Genomic DNA, 15547 nt, shown 5'->3' on the forward strand with positions numbered 1-15547 from the left:
TATACAATACCCTCCTTTTTACATTTGTATAAACTGAGAAGAAGCATGTACTTAATACAGTTGCCTCCTCTGTCGGTTGAGACCAACTTCCCCTGATCATCTCTTCTGGGGCCAATATGTTCTGACCTTTACTATTGAAGTGGTTGTAAAGACACAGGGTTTTTTTTTTTTTTTTTTTGCCTTCATGCATTCTATGCATGAAGGTAAAAAACCTGTGTGCAGCAGTCCTGTCCCATCCCCCCAATACTTACCTCAGCCCCCAGAGACTCACACTCCTGATTGGCTTTTGGCAGCAGCGGGAGCCATTGGCTTCTGCTGTTAGTCATAGCCAGTGAGCCAATCAGGAGACGGAGGGGGCCGGGCCACGGTTCACGGATCATGCCTGCTTGAGTGTCCCCACAGCAAGCTGCTTGCTGTAGGGGCACCTGGCAGGAGCCAGGAGCGCTGGTGTGGGACCAGAGAAGAGGAGGACCATGCAAAACCATTACACAGAGCAGGTAAGTATAACATGTTTGTTATTATTTATTTATTTTTTTCAAAAACAAGGCTTTAATATCGCTTTAATATATTTGAGAAAAAAATTTATTCTCCTCAACAATGTCTCTCTCGTAATCATAGAGAAGAAAAACTTATTTGTAGAAAGGAAAGCAATATTTCAGCTGGATGAAACTTTCAGATTCAATTAGTATTATGATGCCAATACTATGCATACATTTCATTATGTTCTTTTTTCTTTCTTTGATTTATTTGATGTGTATCACCGATACAGCACACAACATGTAGAAGCCAAGAACAGAATACTTATTTTAGAGTTTTTGCTTGATTTGTCAGATAACAGTCCTGCTTTCAGCAACCAAAGCTGATCCTGTGTCCTTGAAGTGAAACCAGATCCAGTTCTTCCTGTCTTTAATGGATTTTCAGATGTATAAAGCACAGCTCTGTCACTAAAACACCAGTGAGCAAAGTGGACAGTAGGCCATTGTTATGTGAAACCAGGCTTTATTTTTTTGGAATTGATAGGGAAGGATATCTTAGTGTAATACCATTTTTATTTAATGTAGAATGGAAGGCTAACCCTTTAAGATTTACTTGGGGTGGAGAGGGATTAGAACACCTGTCAGGTTTTTATTGGTGTCTGTTTCTTGGTTCGGGAAATTCACACCCTCCAATTTGTCCTATGTACCATTATCACCGAAAAAATTAAGGTGAAGAGGAATACAGGGTAAATTTTCCAATGGGGACACTAGTTCTGGTAAGCCTGGGATTTTCTTCACTTTGGAGGGATTAAAATGGTTGTAATGTCACATTAATAACTTACCAGTATCCCCTCTGGCTTTCAAAGACATAAACTACTGTGTGTGTGTGTGTGTGTGTGTGTGTGTGTGTGTGTGTGTGTGTGTGTGTGTGTGTGTGTGTGTGTGTGTGTGTGTGTGTGTGTGTGTGTGTGTGTGTGTGTGTGTGTGTGTGTGTGTGTGTGTTTTGAAAATGATAATGATAAATACCCTTTTTCTCGCATCACCACTGTGCAGTCATGTGATTATCCTACACTCTCCTTCCCCGATCTAAGGAGAGCAGTGGGAGGGGCCAATATTCCCTTCTGACATATGCCAGCCAGCAGAGGGAGATCACGTGACTGCACAGTAGTGTTTGTGAGAAGGCATCATCATTTTCAATAAAACACAAACTGTAGTTTGTCCTTATAATCAGAGGGGATACGAGTCCTTATGTTTAGATATTGCAGTGGAATAGCGGCAGGGGTGGCAGGCAGGGAGGAGATCGGCTCTCTACAGACTACAGGCAGGCAGGAAGGGAGAGAGAGGGAGAGACTGCCCACACAGCAGGATGAGGGAGGCATGTAAACGGACCGCGGTATCTTGGATCAGCAACCATGATTACTGTGGTCAGGACACAAATGGGGTGTAGGAACAGGCAGGACCAACCAGGCATTTTACAGTATAGAATGGAACAAATAACACTGCACAAGCACTATGCTATTGATTATGCTTTAAAGTAACTTGATCCTTTTTTTTTTTTTTTTTTTTTGGGGGGGGTTACAACCATATTAAACTCTCAAAGTGTAAGAGGTAAACTCTTACTTTGATTTAAATATTATTTTTTCATTATTTTACCATTCAGCTACAAAGTAATAACTTAAAGAACAATATTGGGCAATCGGTGAGCTTTTAAAGTGTATCTAAATCAAAACCTTTTTTTTCAGTTTTGGATGGAGTAGGGAGAGGTTAGAACTTCTTTCAGATTTTTATTTTCTGTCTGTGTCCTAAATGGGGAGATTGACCCTCTCTATTTTTTTTTTCTGGTGTCCATTGTCACCACTACTGAAATTGATGGGGAATTCAAATTTTTGAGATAGGATAGGAATAGAGAGGAAAACTTCCATTGGGAACACATGTTCCTATGGTGGATATGCACTTTGGAGCCTTCCCTCTTTTCCTGTGGTGTTTACAGGACAGAAATTGAAGGAATATCTTCCCAAATAGACACAGGTAGCAAAACATACCCTGCTCTATCCAAAATGGTTTACAAATGCTTTAGATGAACTTCAATGCCACATCATACAAACCACCTCTCAGGATCAGTAGAAGGGCAATAGGAGTGTGCAACCTGAGCCTGTGTAACTTAATTTCTCTTTCTGCATTTTCATTCAGGCTGGGTTCCCACTCTTCATTGCAGTAACATGCATGTTACTGCAACACTTAACACACGTTAAGCGTGTTCGCACCCCAATGTACTAAGGCAATGCAGCTCCAATGCACATGTGTTACATACAACATTACAGTACATAGCTTTGGCAAAAATGTCAATTTTTGGGGGCATTTAGGAGAGTTGCCAGCTCACTCATTTAAATGGACTGTCTTAAAGCAACACAAATTAAAGCAGAGTTCCAGGCTAAAATCAATGTAGGTGTAATCAAATCCAGCGCCCGACCCCCAGCCTTCTTATTTGGATGTCCTTTTTTTTTCCCAAGTCATCTTCCAGGATGGCTTACAGAGATAGGCTCCTCCCACCTAGCACAGGAAACACATGATCCACATCATAAATGCAGCACACATGTATTAGCCCCTCAGTATTTGTGTTTCCTCCGGCCAGTCAGGAACTCCAAACAGATGTTTGTTATTTTTCCGGCCTTCGTGCTAGGTGGCAGGGGCTTCCCGACGTCCATACCCAGGGCAGGGCAAACGGAGGTAGTACTCCTGGGGTATGAGTCAGTTTGGGCCACCCAGAGACCTGACAGAGCGGACTGGGGTGAAAGTAAGGGACCCCCTCTCCCGATTGAGTTGTAGCCTCAGTGAGGTACCTGTGAGGAGTGGAGGAAGTGATCCAGTGGGTCCATCCGAAATGGCACAGCAGGGTGTTCTCCTAGTGGAGGCGCAGGCCGCCGCATGGTTCGGGTACTTTTTTTTTTTTTTTTCTGCTGTTTACAGAGATCTCCATGTGCAGGGCTTCTCTTTCCCCAGCATGTGGATCGTGCTGGTGGCGCAGAGTGATGAGGTAACTTCCAGGGCTGTTGACAGGGAGTGACTTGGCTCTGAGTAAGCACTCGTTGTGAGTGTGAAACGCGTCAGATGATCCCTGTACACTTCTGCTGTAGTGTTTTGTATATCTCCATGATCCAGCTCTTTTACCAATAAAGGCACTTATCATCAGACCGGTGTGCTGCTTCCAGATCTCTCCGTTCTTCTCAGCAGGAGGCTCTTGCTGAACCTATCTCCTGTACTTCCGGCACCAGTACTAGTGTTAGGCCAATGGTCCTGACCCAGGCACGGGCAGCCCGCCAGCACGGAGTACTGGAGGAGAGCTCAGAGTCAGCCTCAGAGCTTGAGGAGGGGACTGTAATGAGGAAAGACCCAGCAAGGTTCAAAGATCCCTTTTTCCTGCAGAGGAAACAGAGGAACTATTAAAGGCTATATATGACACCCTGGAGCTGGAGGAGTCAGAGGACCAGGAGTTGTCTGTACATGACCTTTTTATATGCAGGCCTTCAGCCTAAGCAGAGCAGAACTTTTCCAGTACATATCTCCCTAAAAGAGACAGTACTTTAGGAATGGAAGAAACCGGAAAAGGGTGTCTTCTTCCCTAAAAAATTTGAAAAGAAGGTTTCCCTTCAAAGAGGAAGATACAATGTTGTGGGAAAAGTGCCCCAGACTGGACGCTTCCCTATCTAAGGTTTCAAAGGGTTCAGAGCTTTCCTTTGAGGACTCGGGCACTCTAAAGGAGCCAATTGACAGAAAGGCGGAAGGATATTTAAAGAAAACGTGGGAAGCCTGCTCTGCTAACTTTAAGCCAGCACTAGCCACTACATGCGTGGCTCGTACGCTTGATTTATGGCTTAAACAGCTCTGTACTCTTCTGGAATCAAATACTCCCAGTGAAGAAATTTTGGATGCTCTACCAACGCTAAATAAGGCTAAAGCAGATGCGTCCACGGAGTCTGCAATATTCTCAGCCAGGTCTACAGCATTAATTAATGAAGCCAAGCAGGCTATCTTTCTGACGTCCTGGGGAGGAGACACAATCTCAAAGGTCAAACTCTGTTCCCTCCCCATTAATGGAGATTTGCTCTTTGGTAAAGAGCTGGATTCTGTCCTAGAGAGGTCAGCCGATAAAAAGAAAGGGTTTCCTTTTCCCACAAAACAACATCAAAAAATAAATAAATAAATGCATTTTCGTCCCTTGCAGAGATCAGGTGAAAGGAACTATCATCAGGGGGACAAAAGACAGCATAACAAGGGTTTTGCAGCCACACAGGAAAAGAAAAGAGGGTGGCAATACAGGAGGGGTAGGGGCAGAGGTGGCTTCCTTTTTTAAACCCAGTGACTCAGTCAGCCATGTGGGAGGAAGGTTGGGGTCATTCCTCCCACAGTGGCAGACCATTTCCAGCAGCAGCTTTATCCTGGATCTGATAAAAGCGGGGTACAGGATAGAGCTCTTGGGCTGCCCCCCTCAAAAATTTCACACAAGCATTCTCTCGAAAGATGTGGAGAAGGCAACAGCTATGTCTTCCCTCCTACAGAGCTTCATCCCCCCCAACCCATAATGAGGGTTCTTGGATTGATTACAGCTGCCATCCCAGGAGTCCAGTGGGCACAATTCCATACTTGAGCACTTCAGGCGTTCATGCTTTCTGTCTGAGATGGGAGGAAGGAATCTCTTCAGAGGCAGACAGAGATCCCACAGAAAGTAAAACTCTCAATAGAGTGGTGGTTGATCCCTACAAATCTCTCTGCAGGTCGACTTTGGTCCCAACTCAACTCTCTGGCAGTCACCACGGACGCCAGCGGACGCCAGACGACGCCAGACCCCTTGGACAGATGGCCCAAGGGGTCTAGAACTGGCAGGGAGCCTGCCTCTCCTCCAATGCCATGGAGCTGAGCACAGTTCTAAAGGTAGACTTTGGTCCGACTCTGAGGGGAAGACATGTGCAGGTCCTTTCGGACAATCTTACCACAGTAAGTGGGGAATCCCACAAGTAGACCTTTTTGCTACAAGGCAGAACAGGCAGGTGGAACAGCTTTTCTCCTTACAGAGAGATCATCTCAGTCTGGGCCTAGATGCCCTATCCCAGTCCTGGAAGGCAAATCTGATGTATGCGTTTCCACCTTTTGCCCTCATTCCAAAGATTATCCGGAAGATAAGAGTGTCGAGCACAAAGCTTATCCTGATCGCACCATTCTGGCCAAGGAGGTCTTGGTTCTCAGGACTACTAAGACTCAGCATCACGGAGCCTTGGAGACTGCCTTACAGGACAGACCTCATATCAGGAAGAGGTAATTCATCCAGAAGTGAGCTCTTTCTCTGACGGCCTGGCTTCTGAGAGGGAGCTGTTAGAGCAGAGAGGGTTATCGGCAAAAGTAATCGATACCATTCTTAGCAGCCGGAAGCTGTCCACTAATGCAATTTACAATAAAATCTGGAAAAAAATTAGGGCCTGGTGCCTGCTCATTAACAGAGTGTCAGGAGCCATGATCCCGGCGGTCCTAGATTTTCTCCAAGCCGGAGCAGATCTAAATCTGGCAGTCAGTACCCTTGAGGTGCAGGTATCGGCTCTATCTAGCTTTCTAAATCAAAGACTGTCAGAAGAGCCACTGGTCAAGAGATTTCTTGCATCCATCAGCCGTAAGCGGGTCCCCAAATCAAGGAGGTTCCCTCCCTGGGACTTATCCACTTTGTTGCAAAGTCTTTGTAAATCACCATTTGAGCCAATAGATGAACTGCCCATAAAGCTCTTAACCTTGAAAATGGTGGTTTTGTTGGTCCTAGTCTCTGCTAGGAGGGTTGGGGAGATACAGGCGCTTTCAGTGATTGACCCCTTCTGCATCATCTTGCAAGACAAGATTATCCTCTCGCTGGTTCCGGCATTTCTCCCCAAAGTACCATCTAACTTCCATAGGTCGGAAGAGATCGTGATACCATCATTTTGTGGAGATCCTAAAAACGACAAGGAGGCAGCATTTAATAACATAGATGTCAGGAGATGCTTGATCGCTTACATAGAGCGCACCAAGGAATGGCGACGTTCCACCAGCCTGTTTGTGGTGTTTTCAGGTTCAAATAGGGGTAAAAGGGCATCTAAAAATACCATTGCAAGGTGGAGGAAGTCTGCCATCACGGAGGTATACAAAGCAGCATCCCGGTCACCTCCGTTGTGAATAAATGCTCATTCCACAAGAGCGGTTTCTACTTCTTGGGCTGAAAGGGCAGGAGCGTCTCCCCTCCAGATTTGCAAGGCAGCAACCCGGTCCAGGTTCCAGACGTTCGTAAAGCATTACAGACTGGATCTGCTTGCCAGCCAAGACCAGTTTTTTGGCAGGAAAGTGCTGCAGGCTGTGGTCCCGCCCTGATCAGGTAGTCCTATTTTGTCCTCTCTGTAAGCCGTCCTGGAAGATGACTTGGAAAAACAGTGTTACCTGTTAACTACTTTTTCCAGGACGGTGTCAGTTCCCTCCCTTCTTGGTTGGTGATTAGCAATGTAGAACATAGAGTAAAGATGAAGCTACACTAACAAAGGTTTAATGATTGCTTATTCTGAAGCCTTCGGTTATTTGTTCATACTAAGGGGCTCATACATGTGTGCTGCTTTTATGATGTGGATCATGTGTTTCCTGTGCTAGGTGGGAGGAGCCTATCTCTCTGTAAGCCGTCCTGGAAAATTCCTGGAAAAAGTAGTTAACAGGTAATAACACTTCTTCTTTTTTTTTTTTTTTTTTTTTTTTACCTTTTTGGTTTTTCCAGCGGGGCTTCCGTCCTACATCGCCGCAGTGAGGTATGTCATCTCCGGATTTAGAACTGAGGGGGGCTCCTCCTGCCCCCAGCTGCATTCTGGGACCTGTGTGTGTCCCAGAAGACAACAGGGCCATTCAGAAAGTGCAACTCGTGCATGTGCAGTAGGAAACGGCTGTGAAGGCTTCACTGCCGGTTTCCCTTAGTTGCAATGCCTGCACCTGAGCTGATGAACGAATCGGCTTCGGGGAGCCAAAACATCGCAGGATCCCTGGACAGGTAAGTACCTTTATATTAAAAGTCAGCAGCTACAGTATTTGTAGCTGCTGACTTTTAATTTTTATTATTTTTTTTTTTTTAAGAGGCTGGAACTCCGCTTTAATGCACAAATGATCATTTTAGCTGACACAAGGCTTTCTGTATTTAAGATGCAAGAAGGGGGTGTTCCATTATGGCCATCAGGTGTGATTTTAAGATCACCATATTACTGACAAAATTAACCAGGTGGACCAATACAGTACACCAATGCCCAGATGAAAAACTGCTAAGGCAGGCTGCAATTCCTGTATGCATCTTTTTTGGTCCCAGAATTCCATGACAGTAGATATACATTTTCACATGCTTGCACTGTAATTGCTGTATCATTACCTTTCTTATACATAAATATATAAATGTGTGTGCCCTCTAGTGGCTTCTTATGTAACATGCTGCAGTTAACATCTCTGCTGAAACTAACAGCGGTAATACAGTTCCATACTGTGTGAACTGATCTGGAAATGGTGTTTCCCAGAGATTAAAGTGATTGTAAAGGCAGAAGGTTTTTTATCGTGATGCATTCTATACATTAAGATAAAAAGCCTTCTGTGTACAGCAGTGTGTACTGGGTGACAATATCTGAAATCACAGCTCTGGATCTCAGGAAAATAAAATAAAATGAAATGAAGAAATTGGGAGACCCATTTTGTCTAACACAATTTTACAGAGGTGAAATTTTGGTTTTGCCTTTCCTACCCCTTTAAAGACATCTACAGTGAACAAAATGCTAATTTTATGTTTGTCAGAATCCTAAAAGAATATTTCCTTCCTCTTGGTTAGTTGGACAGATGTCTTTAGAAAGGCTTCCATTCATAAAAGGAAACATACCCCTTCATTGTTGTTCATCATCCGCTCTGCAGATTTTATATTTTTGTGGCGTGGGAGCTGAAATACAAGTTAAAGAAACTGACTTTGCTTCCAGTATGACTTGCACAGCAGAGCTCTCTACGGTACATGTTTGGAAAGGACACAGACCTCTCTTTGAAACATTTTGGCTTGATTAATTATTCAGCTTTTGTTCATTATTTTCTTCTCTTTGCATTACCAAGTTCAAAAATGTCTTTTAAAAGAAACAATTAAGTAAAATAATTTTAGTTATTTATTCCTCTCCATAATTTGGTACATTACTTCAGTACACAGGAAGTGAGATTTGCATATTGACACAAATGATTCGTAGGCAGTGCTAATATGCTAATGAGTAACCGTGTTTAGCTGCTGGCCAGCTCCACACATCAGTGTGTGTATGAAGATTCAGCAGGTGAATTTTAAGTCCGGATCTAATTTTTTTTTTTTTTTTTTTTTTCCTGCTAACTTAAAATTTCTCTAGCATCAAGGTTCTCCCTTTTTTAGAGAACCTTCAATTATTTGACCTATCAGTATTTATCCAGACATTGGCAAGTGGTGGTAGGGATATTTTGTCTATATTGGTGATTTAGTGGTAACTTAACTGCTTGACTTAGATTTGCGAAGTCTGTATACCCATCACAATCCTGTCCAAGTCCAAGTCCCATACAATGAAATGCTTCTTGTGTACCATCCATATACACTGCTACAGTATACCACAGTGCTAAGCAGAAGCTCTCCATCAAATTTGCTTTACTACCAGTGTACTTTCATTTTCTCTCACAACATGACCATAATACATTGCACTCTTCAAAATGTTCCTGGAACCCACAGAAGCCTTTATCTGCCCGTTTTATCTTCTGTCAACTATTGCCGCATGACACTTGAGTGAAAACCATTTCCTTGTCCTTTCATGCTAAATATTTTGCAATTTATTTAGATATGCAGTGCTCTACATATATTGTACATTCACATCAGTCTCCGCCCTTGAGCTTACAACCCTAAGCCTAGTACACATGGCCGAATATAGGCCAGTTCAGTAGAAACTGGCCTATATTCGGCTCTACTCGCTCACTCACATATGACCTATTCCCCAAGCAAGGAAGCATCTTCCACACTTCTATGGGCACTTGTACACACCACTTGTGGCTCCCCGGATATGGGAAGTCACCAAAAGTTTTACGCTAATGCTCCCTTGTGCCTGCAGACATCCATATGCCTGCTGCTTCTGTATTCCAATTTACTTTTATGTGGAGAGAAGCAGCTCTTACATAAACAAAGTTCATCAACACAAGCCCTAGTAAAGGTTCACTACAAGGATCAAACATTATTAGTTAAGAATAACTTTAAGGCTGGGTTCACGAGTATGCGAATTGGATGTGGATTTAACCCGCATCCAATTCGTATGACAGGCTCTCGATAGAGCTGGTTCACACAGCCAGTGGTTGGCATTCAAAAAGGGTCCTGTGTGTCTTAGGCTCAGATTCAGGTGAAAATTCGGACCAGATTCGCACCTGAACTGGTGAACATGGACGCACGGGACCCAAGGCACAAATCCGTGGCCACATATGTGTGATCCCGGCCTTAGGGTGCATTCACACTTGCAAGTGCACCCTGTCGGCGATCAACAGTTTCTGCCTTTACATCTGTCTGAGTGTCGAACACTGCCAATTGGAAAAGGCACCAAATCTGTATTCTGAAAGGCAACGGGCTGATTTTACTAAAACTAGAGTGCAAAATCTGGTGCAGCTCTGCAAACAATCGGTTTGCAGTTTTGTTTGTCAAATTGAAACCAACTGAAATTAGAAGTGAATCCAGGTTTTGCCTTTTTCTTCTCCAGTTTTAGTAAATCAACCCCCACAATCTGAAGCAGGATCCTCATAAGATCACAGAAAAGGTGACCATGAACCAGCAGGGTTGAAGATGTGTAAGAGAATGCTAAGGCGCTGTTTTTGACACTACAGTTCCTTCTTCTCTTTATCCTATACAAATGGGGGTGGGGGCTTTTTAGTTTTACTTTACTTTAAAGATGGCCTTACACCAGTAGAATTTTGTTCAAAAATGTTTTTAAAACATTTGATTTTCTAATGGTTGATGGGGTCAAACAGATGTTCATTTTTGGATGTAGTGACAAGAAAATTTGAAAGAACAGGTTGGAATTGTACATATCGTAATGAAACCTGTTTAATATGTCTGGGATTCCATTCAAATAGCAGGTCTGGATGAACTTTTAAGGACTTTCATACAAAATAATTGACTCCGTAATATCAAGAAAGAATGTTCTAACTAAGGATTGTTCAGGATTTCCATATGAACATTTGAATGAAAATCTAACCATGTATCTTAATTGATGTCAGCCTCCCACAGCTTCCAATACCATCTCTATGCTGATGACACCCAAATCTACCTGTCTACTCCTCAACTCACTCCTTAAGTCTCCTCTTGCATTACTAACTTACTAACTGAGCACGGTTGTCGCACCACTTCCTTAAATGAAATCTCTCTAAAACCGAGCTGGTAATATCCCCCCACCCGTGCCCCCCTCCATTACTTTTCCATCAAGGTCAATAATGCAACTATCAATACCTCCTCTCACTAGATGTAATCCTAAACTCCTGACCTGTCCTTTCAGACCCAAATTCAATTGTTATCAAAACCTTGTAGACTTCACCTCTGTAACCTCTCCAAAACTCTCCCTTTTTTAACTAAGGAAACCACCAAGCTACTCATTCACTCCCTTGTTATCTCTCCCCTTGACTATTGCGACTCCCTTCTCATAGGCCTACCTCTCCATAGGCTATCCCCTCTTCAGTCTTTCATGAATGCAGCTGCCAGACTCCTCTAACTTACCAACCACTCAGTGTCTGCCACCCCTCTCTGCCAATCCCTACACTAGCTTCCAAATGCCCAGCAAATTACATTCAAAATACTAACATACAAAGCCATTCACAACTCTGCCCTGAGCTACATCACTAATCCTGTCTCCAAGTATCGCCCAAAGTATCGTTCCTCTCCGCTCCTCTCAAGACCTCCTGCTCTCAAGCTCTCGTCTCCTCCTCCCATGCTTGTCTCCCAGACTTCTCCAGAGGCTCTGCCATGTTCTGGAACTCTCTGCCTCTATCCATTAGGCTATCTCCTAGTCTGGCTGCCTTTTTAAGCGATCCCTGAAAATTCATCTCTTCAGGAAAGCCTGCCATGCCTCCAACTAATCGTTTATCACTTTCATCAGCTCATTCCCCACAGTTATAACCTTTCGTACCACTTTCCCCACCCTATTAGATTGTAAGCTCTTAACCCTCTTGTATTGTATTGTAACTGTACTGTCTCTCTTTTTATATTGTAAAGCGCTGTGTAACCTGTTGGCGCTATATAAATCCTGTATAGTATTAATAATAAATAATAGCAGATGCACAGGTGGTGGCTTTGCAAATGATAAAGAGAAGACTTACATTGCCTTGAAAAAGTATTCATACCCCTTGAAACTTTCCACATTTTGTCTTGTTGCAATCAAAAATGTAAATGTATTGGGATTTTATGTGATTAACCAACACAAAGTGGCACATAATTGTGAAGTAGAAGGAAAATTATATAATTTTGCATTTTTTTTTTTTTTACAAATACATATGTGAAAAGTGTGGCGTGCATTTGTATTCTGCCCCCTTTACTCTGATACCCCTAATTAAAATCTAGTGGAACCAATTGCCTTCAGAAGTCTCCTAATTAGCAAATAGTGTCCACCTGTGTGTAATTTAATCTCAATATACATACAACTGTTCTGTGAAGCTCTCAGAGGTTTGTTATAGGACCTGGATGAACATACAGCATCATGAAGGCCAAGGAACCCACCAGATGTTGTGGAGAAGTTTAAAGCAAGGTTAGGTTATAAAGAAAATCCCAAGCTTTGAACATATCACAAAGCACTGTACAATCCATTATCCGAAAATGGAAAGAGTATGGCACAACTGCAAACCTACCAAGACGTGGCCGCCCACCTAAACTGATAGGCCAGGCAAGGAGAGCAATAATCAGAGAAGCAGCCAAGAGGCCCATTCTCTCGAGTTGCTGCAGAGATCCACAGCTCAGGTGGGAGAATCTGTCCACAGGACAACTATTAGTGCACTCCAAAAATCTGGCCTTTATGGAAGAGTGGCATGAAGAAAGCCATTGTTGAAAGAAAGCCATAAGAAGTCCCGTTTGCAGTTAGAGAGAAGCCATGTGGCGGACACAGAAAAACATGTAGAAGAAGCTGCTCTGGTCAGATGAGACCAAAATTTAACTTTTTGGCCTAAAAGCAAAACGCTATATATGAACACACCATCCCCACAGTGAAACATGGTGGTGGCAGCATAATGTTGTGGGGATGCTATTCTTCAGCAGGGACAGGGAAGCTAGTCAGAGTTGATGGGAAAAATGGATGGAGCCAAATACAGGGCAATCAGAGGAAAACCTGTTAGAGTCTGCAAAAGACTTGAGACTGGGCTGGAGGTTCACCTTCCAACAGGACAACGACCCTAAACATACATCTACAAAAAGAAGGAAATCCTACCAAGAAGGTCACTTATGTGGCACACCACTTTATTATTACTATATTAAAAATATTTTATTGTAGAAAAACCCTAAACATACAGCCAGATCTACAATTGAAAGGTTTAGATCAAAGTATATTCATGAGTTAGAATGACCCAGTAAAAGTGCAGACCTAAATCCAGTTGAGCATTTGTGGCAAGACTTGAAAATTGCTGTTCAGAAGCTCTTCATCCAATCTGACAGAGCTTGATCTATTTTGCAAAAAAAATGGACAAAAATTTCACTGTCTAGATGTGCAAATCTGATAGAGACATTCCCAGGGGCTGAATACAAACACACGTCACACTTTTTAGATATTTATTTGTAAAAAAAAAAAATTGAAAACCATTTATCATTTTCCTTCCACTTCACAATTACGTGCCACTTTGTGTTAGCCTATCACATATAATCCCAATAAAATACATTTTACTTTTTGGTTGTAACATGACAACATGTGGAAAATTTCAAGGGGTCTGAATACTTTTTCAAGGCACTGTATCTAGATATGAGATATCACAGAGGTATGTAGTAGTAATATCCTCATTCAGCTATTTCTGTGGATAAATGTATCTAAAAACAGGTGATTTAGAAAATGTTAAAACTAGTATCAAACAAATATGATGGCATAATAATATATCCATTATTAATACAATTTTTTTAGCATAATTGTCAGTTTACTTCAACTATATACTTTTTATCTGAGCAAATATAAAAGGTTATTCCGTAGCACAGCAAGTATAGGCAGCCTTGTAGGATCAGAAACCACAATAAAACGTATAATTAATCAGAGAAGTTGGTGGAAAGTGGGCAACAGCAAAAAGCAGCTTTCACTTTGGTAAAATAAACTTAAAATCCTGCCCTTATTTGCACTTTGGACCTTTTTCCAAATGTGTAGTCAAGTGTCCATATGTACATATTTGAATGACCTAAAATGATACTACACCCTTAAAATAGAAAATGACTATGACTGCACAGCTGTGGCCTTGCTTAATGTATAACTATGTATGGTTGAAAAACCTATGATAAAAATGACTAGGGGAAAGTCAGACAGTTGCCATGTAACCAAAACGTGTCCTTGTTTTACATCTATAATTTAAACTCCTATTAACGGAGGACAGATACTTTTTCAAGTTAAAGAAACTGCTGAAGAGGTGAGAAAAGCCTCTCTGAGGCCAACATGGCAGCTCTGGTGTGTCGAGCAAGGGCCAAAACAAGTATAAAGCAGAATATAAAACCTCTTTTTGGATGTTTAGGGGAAAAAAATCAGCGAGCGGGAAATTGCATTAATAAAAATATTTGTGAAAGAACAAGAGAAAATAGTTTTGTAGGATGCTGCCGTAAACTAAATTGGGGCAACAGTAAATACATTGTGATTAAGAGAAAAACGCTTGTGATTTCCATTTAACACCTTGCCTGTGCTTATTACAGAGGTCATTATACAAGGCAGGTGTTTTGTTAGGATAGCAAGTTCCTTCTCTGAGCTGACGTTCATTTGCTACAGTGGGGTTGATTTACTAAAGGCAAATAGGCTGTTTATTTTGCCTCAGAGCTTGGTGAATGTGGAAAAGTTTCACTTTTTGTAAAGAATACCCAATCACCTGCAAGAAAACTTTAAAAAAATGCTTTTTTTTTTTTTTTTTTATTTTAAATCAAACCCTAGTCAGTGTTGTACCACTATTTAAAAGCTTATCCAGTTATCACTTGTCCTCTTGTCCTTAAACTTACCACCAGTGTCTTTTATTGTTTGTGTCAATTATTTCACTATACATAACATACATTTCACTATATGTACACCTCAGAATCCCTTTAAAAGGTTTTAAATGCCCAGGGGGCAAGAATGATTGGCGATCATATGACCACTGTGCTTGACTGCTACAGTTCTGGCAGCTACGGATTGTTAGCGGGGATCAAGAACTATCTTTGACAACTTTTTTCTTCATTTAGAATGGACTAAGGCCTGTCATACACTGAGCAAATTTTCTGGAAGGAAATTTGCTTGTTTCCCCATCAACAGACAGTGTTGATGCGTGAATCCCTCCTTCCAGGCCATTGTCTTCTCCCAGGGGCGGGGGGGAGCCATCCCCACTGGGAGAAGACTGATTATTGCTAGCGGCTATAGCAGCCGCTAGCGAAAAATTGCAGATAAAATCCGGCATGCTGGTTGTACCCAAGTTGCTCAATTGAACAGCTTGGTACATGCAAGGGAAGGGAGAAAACAGTGCAGACCTCTAGTGTAGTAAAGGAGACCAAGAGCTTTATTAAAAACAAAATATTATGTACAAAATAAAATGTGAAAGAATGCTTATAGTCTACGATACAGAGCACACACAACACAGTCACAAGCAAAGGTTGGATGAGCAGCCAGAGTGTCCAGATCACTGTGTGGCCAGCTGACAGATGAAGAGCTGAACTGGATGCCAAAAGTCGCTCCTGCTTGGCTAGCTCAATCCCAAGGACAGCTCTCAGTGGACGATGGTCTCCTGTAAAAGTGGGATCGCAGGATACATTTCGAGGACTCTTCTTCAGCTGGGTACATTCAGCTTGCCCATACACAGTTCCAATCTTGGCTGGTTACTTTTGACCT

At 42.4% G+C, this 15547-nt stretch overlaps 1 protein-coding gene across 2 annotated transcripts in view; it reads left to right on the forward strand.

Moving 5' to 3' along the window:
* Positions 1 to 15547, forward strand: part of CRISPLD1 (cysteine rich secretory protein LCCL domain containing 1) — a 108052-nt gene that overhangs the window by 36501 nt on the left and 56004 nt on the right. The gene's annotated exons all lie outside the window — the stretch shown is intronic.

The sequence above is a fragment of the Aquarana catesbeiana genome, linkage group LG05, assembly GCF_042186555.1.
Source record: "Aquarana catesbeiana isolate 2022-GZ linkage group LG05, ASM4218655v1, whole genome shotgun sequence".
NCBI classification, from domain to species: Eukaryota; Metazoa; Chordata; class Amphibia; order Anura; family Ranidae; genus Aquarana; species Aquarana catesbeiana.